The sequence below is a fragment of the Amblyomma maculatum genome, chromosome 5 (assembly GCF_055883805.1).
Source record: "Amblyomma maculatum isolate TAMU_Amacu chromosome 5, ASM5588380v1, whole genome shotgun sequence".
Lineage (NCBI taxonomy): Eukaryota > Metazoa > Arthropoda > Arachnida > Ixodida > Ixodidae > Amblyomma > Amblyomma maculatum.
Window position 1 is genome coordinate 78,909,544 of NC_139348.1, and position 9,316 is coordinate 78,918,859.

The window sequence follows — 9,316 nt, forward strand, 5'->3', positions numbered from 1 at the left end:
TACTAAATCCGCCAGTGTCAGAGATTCAATTGTTTCATTTGTAGTTAATAATTGATGTATCGTAATGGGCTTGTTACCATGAAAGATTAGCCCTAGAGCATCATCTACAGGAAAAAAATTGAGACCTTCTCATTTTATTACTGGCCGAGACAACAATGAGGTCCCAGAGGTCATATCAACAGGAAGGATCAGTTCAAGAGCACAAAACACGGAATTCAGAAAGGGCCCATTGGACCATAGAAAAAAAAAAGAGTGTTCCCACCTCGCCTACCGACGGGTGCCCGATGAGCGGCAAATCTGATACCGACACTCAAAGGAAATATAGCTAACTAGGAAAATACCATCTTAAAGGGGTCATGACAGCTAATATTTGAGCATGAACTGATTATTGCATTTAACTCCACTCGCGTGAAACAATAATTCCTCTAAAATGACAGCTAATATTTGAGCATGAACTGATTATTGCATTTAACTCCACTCGCGTGAAACAATAATTCCTCTAAAATTGAGGTCATTCGGTGCTGCAGATATTTCTAAAATAAATTTTGTTTTATTATTTCGAAGCCAGCTTAGTGGTCTGGCAACCAATGGCCGCTGACATCACAATGACCTATTATCCCCATGTCGTCTGCTTTTCGCGGTGTCGGCTGAACTCTTGCATCCACACTGCAGACGTTGGTCGCTGAGAGTTTTTCCTAAAAAAAAAAATATTTTATTTTCGTATTCATTTTTATATAGCAGCCTTACTTTGTGTCCTCACTGGTCCTCGGAGAACGGGACTTGATTTGGGCTTCCGTCTCGAGATTGTCGTAGAGGCCGAAATCGATGGCTTATGCTGTTTTAGTTAGGCGTACAATCAGACGCATATTATTCGTATGCTATGACAGCTTGTTTTAGCAAATAGCGCTCCCCCATATGAAAAGCAACATGTTTAATGTTTCCTTCAGCCGTGTGTGCCGCGAAAGGTGGTAGGGGTTAACGTTGTATAACGTGTTTGTTAGCATATCTTTTGTATATAACTGGCTGTATTCTGCTCGTTCGTACGGCATAAAAGCAGGCAATACCGAAAATATTCCCTTTTCGCACAAGTTGCTCCTTTATTCGTTTCCAAACTACAACAGCGCTGCAAGAAGCGTCGCGGATGCTACGTCCTCTGCCTGCGCCGAGTACCCACAAGCGTCGCCGACAGCCGGCTGCCCTCACGATTGCTCGGCGGACAGGGTCCCATCGACGTCTCTCGCTCAATGTGCACGCGCTTTGTGATGTAAGCAGTCGTCGATTTGGGGTCACTATTGCCAGAACTACACTTGACGGCCACACGCAACTGCTAAAGCTTGTGACTGCGCGCTGCGTAATTGGCGAAATTGCACACCCAAGCTCCGCGTACTCACGCTAGGCCTACTAGTCGCGGAACGGGCCGGCTGTTCGAAGCCTACAGATATTTATGGCCAAAGCCATTGCTGACGAGAAGTGGGGACATATAAAGTTTAGCTGCTTGTTTTTCTTTTTTCACATGGTTAAGCTGCAGACAAGAGCAGCTTTTTAGGCCGTTAAATCATCGGCCGCCAAAGCTCTTGCTCGGCCTCATATCTGACCAAAAGAGATTGGGTGACCATCCGCCGATCAGTTCTGTCGGTGTCGCGGGGCCAAGAACCTCACTACTTCGATAGGCGACCGCTGGTCGTACTGGCGTTGTCGCTGGTTTAATACGACAGAACGGTGTGCCGATAAGCTATATTAGGATCCTTTAGTTATCCGCGCACCCCAATGACTGTGACCATGCCGTAACTATGCCGAAGAACACATACCTTTCTCCATATCGTTTTTCTGCAGTAACATGGTCATCAAGCACTTCTGTTTGAGGGATAACCACTGCACCAATCATGCACGAAAGAAAAAGAGTCAGGTCTTTTGATACTGCAGCCTGCATTGCAGACGACGCTCCGTCGTGTATTCTCTTGTGGCGTCACACGAGCATTTCAAAATGACGGTCGCTTCCGGTGGGAGGAGCCTCCTGTTTCCGATCTCTAAGGCGCTTTTTTTCAATTATATGTGCTGTGTGCTAGGCACTAAATCTGCGAGTAGAATGACAGACTTGTACATTATTCACAGAAGTAAAAAACTGCAATACATCGAACGATCCTGTCATTATCTCTTTAAGAGTCTTAAGGACCTAATATTTTGATAGTCACAGGGGTAGTAAATATGCTAGTAAAGTTAAGGGAACGATATTCGTAGCTTTATTTATGACACCCAATAAACTACCGTTGAACAAGTTGGCCACATGACTAAATGGAAGCAATCGTTAAATTTCATAGAACTGCCGTAGTTGAAGAAAATACATTGTTTTCTATCAGACAGAACAGCCAAGAAAATGTTACTGATGCTCCACTGCTTTTTACATAAGAAAAAAAAAAGGACAAATGGCATATTTGAGAAGAAAAGGTTTCAATTGCAGTGTGGCCAACCACCGTTAATTTATGGAAAAGAACAGCATTGAAGCTCTCAGGTATCGGGACAGCATGTATTGATAATGTTTAACTAATAATTTAGCCGTCTGAAGCAGCGTTGAAAGGGAAATAATGAAACCATTATCCTACTGTATAGACACACGGAACTAAAAACGAGGTCTCTTATAATGAGTGTCGGTGTGGTGTCTCAGAGAAATGAATACACTGTAGTTAGTAGGTTTAGTTGTGGGAAGATTCAACATTCATCTAACCAAAAGCGAGTATTTTAATTTCCCGTGAGAAAATGTTATTGTACAAGTAAATGTGAGCACCTATGTGCTTGCAGGACACCAATCGGTATTCATCAATGTACTCATCAATTCATCACTATATTGCTTGATACGTAATTTGATTGTAAACTAGAAATGGGCACGATCATTTCACTTGTAGAAGTTTATAAAAACAAAACGATGTCCACCTGAAACCTTTGAACTTGGTCTGGTGGATGTCTGTCAATGTTTCAGATTAGTGTCATGGCAATGCATTAAAAAAAAAACCGTACATTACCAACTTCAGCTTCCATTTTAGGACTGTTCTAAGATGCCGTGATCATGGTTCAACTTTACGTTGGCGTCGGATGTTTATTGTTATGTAGCCTGCAGTAACCTAAAGTCTGGCAAAGGCTCGTGGTGTGTGCTAATCGAGAAGCAGCAGCATGAAAAACTACATTACCACTTGCTAGTCTTGCACATGACTGCAGCGCGGTGAAAAACGAGTACAAAGGAAAGAAAAACACACACGACACAGACAATGGCTGCACTCACAATTGATTTTACTTCACCAATGCACGTAAAATATAAAGGCTCCACCACAGACGCGCGCACAGAAAAGAAGAAAGGAAGGAAACGTGCCAAAGTCCACATAAAACATTTTCACACCGTGTGACACATGTTATCGAAAGGCAGGAAGAAGGTCATATTCTGCTTTGTAAAGGAGAATTGAAGTATCGTTTACGCGATAATCGCCCCTTTTCTTTATGTGGTAAGGTTCCAGTACACGTGCAGTCCGATCTTTGCTTTTGCCTAGAATCCCTGCAACATCAAAATGCGGCGAAAGTTCTTCGCAATACCTGCAATGCTTAACCAAGTTCACATCTCCGTTGTTCTCTAAATCTCTTTCATTGTCTCTCAATCGTTCATCGATACATCTGCCAGATTGGCCGACATAGGCTTTTCCGCACGACAGTGGAATTTCATACACCACCCCTAACTGGTACTATAAGCAGGACTTGGTATACCTTTTCCCGCATCCAGCTTTAGTAGACTTCTTACCGGAGATACGTGGGCAAAGTTGGCCGAGCTTTACCGGAGCCGAAAAAAAGTGGCACCCCAAACATGTTCGCAACTTCTGTTATGCGGGACTGTGTGCAAATAAGGGGAAACTTTCGGACGCAAGATTTGCTCGACTTCCCTCGTCTTCGTGGTCGTGTAGCGCTCGCTCTTCTTTTCCTTTTCCAGGATGGTCTCGGTAACAGCCGTCACGGCCAACTGAAAATAGCCTGTGTCCAAAGGATCGCCAAGGAGTCCACTAAAACTGGATGCGGGGAAATACATATCCAACCCATGTACAGTGTCAGTCAGGAGTGGTATATAAAATACCCTTGTCGTGCGGAAAACTTTATGTTGCACTCTCTGGCAAATGTTTCAACGATCGATTCAGGGAGCATGAAATAAATTTAGAGAACGATGAAGAAGTGAACTGGGTTAAGCATTGCAGGTCTTGCCAGGTACGCTCACCGCATTAGGACGGTGCAATGATTCCAGACAAAAGCAGAGCTCATCATCATCATTTATTGGTCAATTAAAGGTGCCAACTACATGGGGGGGGGGGGGGGATGGGAGAAAACAAGGGTCTGAATTTATAGTCATTCATAAAAAAGTTAACATAAAAACGGAAAAATTGAATAAGAATAAAAAATTAAGCAGAAAACCTGAGGTGGTTACAACAATACAAACGAAAATACGGAGCCACCAAACATAAAAAAAAACCAAGAAAAAGAAAAATTATATATGCAAAAAAAAAGGAACTTCACTTGAGTGTAAGTGCCAAAAAAAGTGAAGAACTACACAAGAACACATCAAGATGCAACACATCAAGATAATCGGATTGCTGGGAGAGGAGCGTGGGGAAAAGTGGCTATTGCAGGTTGAAATAGTCAGTTAGCAGCTGTCTAAATTTGGAAGGGGTAAATTCGATAACAGTGCTTTCGGGAAGACTGCTCCATCCTTCTGCGGCGATGGGCAGAAAAGATTTCTTGAAGGCGATAGAAGAACCATGCACACGTTGAAGGCTGTGCGAGTTAAACAATCGGCGAGACGAGCGGAAAGAAGCACGTAACAAGTGTTCGCGTAGGGATGGAAAGGTGAAATATAATTTGTGGAAAAGGCAAAGCATTGCAAGTTTTCGACTAAGCACTAAGTTTTCAAGACAGAGATCCGGTTTTAAGTTAATAATTATATAATGCTGAGCGGAGCTGTATATTGGGAAGTTATGAAGCTTGCTGCGCGATTCTGGATGGCTTCGAGCGATTGGATCAAGTAGGCCTTGGTGGGGGTCCCATATTGCTGAGGCATACTATATTTTAGGGCAGACGCAGGTTTCATATGGTAATTGTTTGAAAGAAGGAGGAGATATATTCAGTGATCTTCGAATGAAGCCAAGGGTTTTCAAAAAGCCAGCACAAATTTCGTAATGTGACCCACCAAAGTTAATTTTTTCGTTGTTTCGATATCGAGGTGCCTGTATGAGTTGGTTATTAATAGAGCCGTGAAGTTGAGGGAATACGTAAAGGAAACAATAGCGTTTATCTGAACTATGCTTACATTTACATTTAGAAACGTTTAACTGTATGAGCCAGTCGGAGCACAATTTCTGGATTTGTTTAAATCGGCTTGAAAATTTTCTGATCGTTATTGTTGGACACGCGGCGATAAATGACGCACTTGTCTTCAAAGAGGCGGACGCATGACGAAGTCTCAGATCGCAGGTCGTTGATAAAGGTTATGAACAGAAGCGGTAAAGAACTGAACCTTAGGGTACTCCAGAGATAACTTGAGTAGTTTCGGTTTCGCGTCTTGCGATGACTGCGAACTGTGAACAGTTCGCTAAAAAGCATTGAATACCGGACAAAATTAGAGGGTCGAGTGGTAGGCATGGAAGTTTACACAGGAGAGGTGGTGAGGGACCCGGTCAAATGCTTTCGAGAAATGTATCTAGATGACGTCTGTTTGAAATAAGAAAGGTAGATTTGAATAAAGATCGGTGGCAAATTCAAAACGTTTTGTTTCGCAGGAGAGGCCTGCCCTAAAACCATGCTGTTTGGGAAAGAAGGAGTTGTCGATGTGAGTCGCAATGAAATTAAAGATTATGCTCGAATAGTTTACATGAGATGCATGTTAACGAAATGGCATGATAATTCGAGGGGTCAGTACGATCTCCGGTGTTAAAAATTGGCACAACTTCCAATCGTCCGGTAATACACTGCTGTATAGGCATGTGATCTGTTTCGTTCATTTAAGCATTTTTACAAAATTGTTATCAGGACCGGGTGATAGTGGCTTGAGACTGTCAATGAATTTTCATATTCCCTCAGATGTAATGGTAACAGGTGTATTTGAAGCAAAATTTAAGCTCGGTAAATTAAAGCTATTTCCCAATGGTTAGTGAGTGAAAACAGAGGTAGAGTACAAATTCATTGCGTCGGAGCGCTCGGAAAGTGGAGCCTACGTGCCATCTTGCCTCCTTAAGGATATAATGTAGAAACTGTTTTTACCTTGGCATTAGCAGATTCTTCAAAACTTCTTGGGGTTATCGCGCAATATACCTAGACGATGCTTATTGTAAAATGTTTTTTGGATGACCTTAATAGCGGACTGTATTGGCGAAGGCATCGAAAATATTTGTCCCATTTAGTAGGTGATCCCTAGTTTTTGGCATATAAAAAAGGCGTTTCTTTTACGCGATAGTTTCCTTAATGAATTAAAATGGCATGGTTGTAGCGGCATCCCCGTGGATGAAATGTGACATAGGTACCAATATGCGATAGGATTGTGTTTAAAAAGGCACCAATTTTTATTCACAGATCTTTTAGGCACGGACAGGCGAGAAGTGGTAAGAAATTGTTCGAGATCAAAGTTTATACTGGTGAAGTCAGCCTTACCGTAATCACGGATGTATTTAATGGATGACTGGCGGGTGGAGAGGAAAATCGTTAGGTTAAAAACAACAAGAAACAATGATAGCAGACCCGGGGAAGATGAAAGGTATTGGATTAGTTCAGGAGTGGAAACAAGATTAGGATCTAGAATATTAGCGCAACGGGTCGGTTCATTAAATGCTTAGAAAAGTTTGAAGATAAGAATCAGTTCTAGAAAACCTTTGGACTATCGTGACGACGTAGTCAGAGCTTCCCGGTCGATGTCCGGGAAGTTAGATTGCGGCAAAGCATTAAGTTGGCATGAGGAAATCGGGATTACAAGCCTTGAAGAGCATAGCGAAGGTCCGTAATGTGTAATTATTATACTGGTACAGGAAGGAAGACGTCTTAAGACATTATTTCACTATTGCCGTTTATCTCTACTAGAGCGCATAACAGAGTTGTCATTACAAGAGTAATAATGCCTAATGCCACATCCCTAGCGACCTACTCTATCTCGCCAGTAGAAATGAAACGACTGGTTGTCGTGCAGCAGTTCTGTATCTTGGATATCAAATGTTAGCCATTATATAATAAACAATGCCATGTCAAGGGTATTGTCCTCAAGAACGGCTTCAACTATTTTTTTTTGGCAGGTGGCTTCATATATACCTCAGCAACACGGAAATTCTCTGTTTATTTGCAGCTGGGCGCAAGCATTTAGACGGCTGGGCCTATGGTAAAGGCAGAAAGCACGGCGCGCCTCTGTTAACCGCTATGATTTTAGTTCTACAGCTCAGTCCGTTTCGGCCCAGTAAGTGAATACTTTTTTGCCGATGACTAGCTTGTCAAAGCGGATCTTAAAAGATACGTTAATTTGTTGGCCACCGGGAAAAATGTTTTCCCAGCTTCTCAACCTTTGGCTGAATAATCCTCACGGACTGAGAATGCAATTTCTCTAAATTTGTGAACTGCGGCAGGAAGTCTTGGTTTATCGTTAAAATGTGCAAGTTTGACAGTGATTCGACGGTTTATGTCTGGCCGGAAACGGCCCTCTGTTTGCACGCTTAATATTTGGATTACAGATTATTATATCTAGGTGTGCACAGCAAGAGGAAACAATGTGCGCCTCTGACTGACCCCAACTTTTGGTGGTTTCCTCCTGAATTCTAAGGAACAACAGTTTGAGCGGCGCAAGCGGTTTTCAGCATCATCGTACTAGTTAGTCAGTGCTCTAATGTCTGAAGAAATCTTGGTCAAGTAGGCTTTAGTATTGCATGCAGCTACACTTGCTGGGCTAGTTCCGGCTGCTTCCTCCAGTATTCCGACGCGCGCTGAAAGAGGATACACTGTGTCCTCAATATTTGCTTGGTCGGATCGAATCAATGCAAGCACAGCAAGTACAGCTTCCTGGGCGGAATCAAAACGGAATATTGCTTCGGAGATTGACTGTAAATACGGTGGTACATTGTCGTTGTGCGGTTCTGGGTTTAGTTCAACGTCTCCAGACAAATAAGGTGGGCGTTGATGTAGGGAAAACAAACAATACACGGTATACTTTTGCAACAGTCAATGGCGTTCTTGGGGAGCGACACAGCTAGCAAGAATTGATTACTAAAGCAACCGCAGGCGGAATCAGGCAGATAACTAACCTGCAGCAAATTAAAAAAAAGGGCATCTGTATGACGAGTCACGATGGGGTGGCGTGCCCTCACTGCACGTTAACTAGTGGAAGCCCACCATGTAAATAAAAGAGGCAATTATTACGTAAGCGGTACTTCAGTTCACAAGTAAAAAGCAGAATATGGCATTTTCTCTGCCACTCGACAACATGCGTCACACGGTGTGAAAATGCTTCGTGTCGACGGTGGCACGAGTCCTTCCTTTCTTCTTTTCTGTGCGCGCATCTGCGGCGGAACCTTTGTGTTTCCCACGTGTCGGCGAAATAAAATCAGTTTTGTGTGCTGTGATTGTCCGTGCCGTGTGTGTGTTTCATTCCTTTATGTCGTCTTTCATTCGCACTGTAATTCTGTGGAACCAAAGTAACAGACTTGCTCAAAAGCTCGTTTTACTAAAGCACGTGCTAGTCGTTTGATGTAAAATCTCATTTGCACGGTGGAAATCCGGAATCATGGGATAATGCTCATTTATCGCTACAGTGGCAAACAGCCTCGAAGCGATGGCCGAAGAAACTTTCCGGCTAGATAGAAATGCCACAAAAGAGTGTTCTGCGATTGAGTAATCTGCATTGATGTGTTTTAAGGCATCATAACTTGGGTCAACGTTTTATTTGAAAAGTTGCTTCAGATCAGCTGGTGTAGAGAGCTACTGATTTGTCCTAATGTAAAAAAGAGCACACCGACCAATTTCGGCACATTTCTAACACTGTGGAGCGTGCAACCCGTAAGCACTTCATTGTGTTCTACAATGCTTATTTCGGCAGGCAGAATAGGCACATTGACCCACATTGCACACTTTTACTAGATAACTATGCCAGTTCCTAGTGATCTCAGAAGTGCAGCGAAAGTGTTTAGTCACGAAGGCAAGCTGATGCTCAGCATTCCCGCCTCCTATTTTTTATTATGTCAGTATTGAGCGGCGCTCGAGAGTGCTTGAGAGAGTGCTTTAAGGATTAAGTCGAGGATACTGCCTAATTCGCGGTTGCAAATTG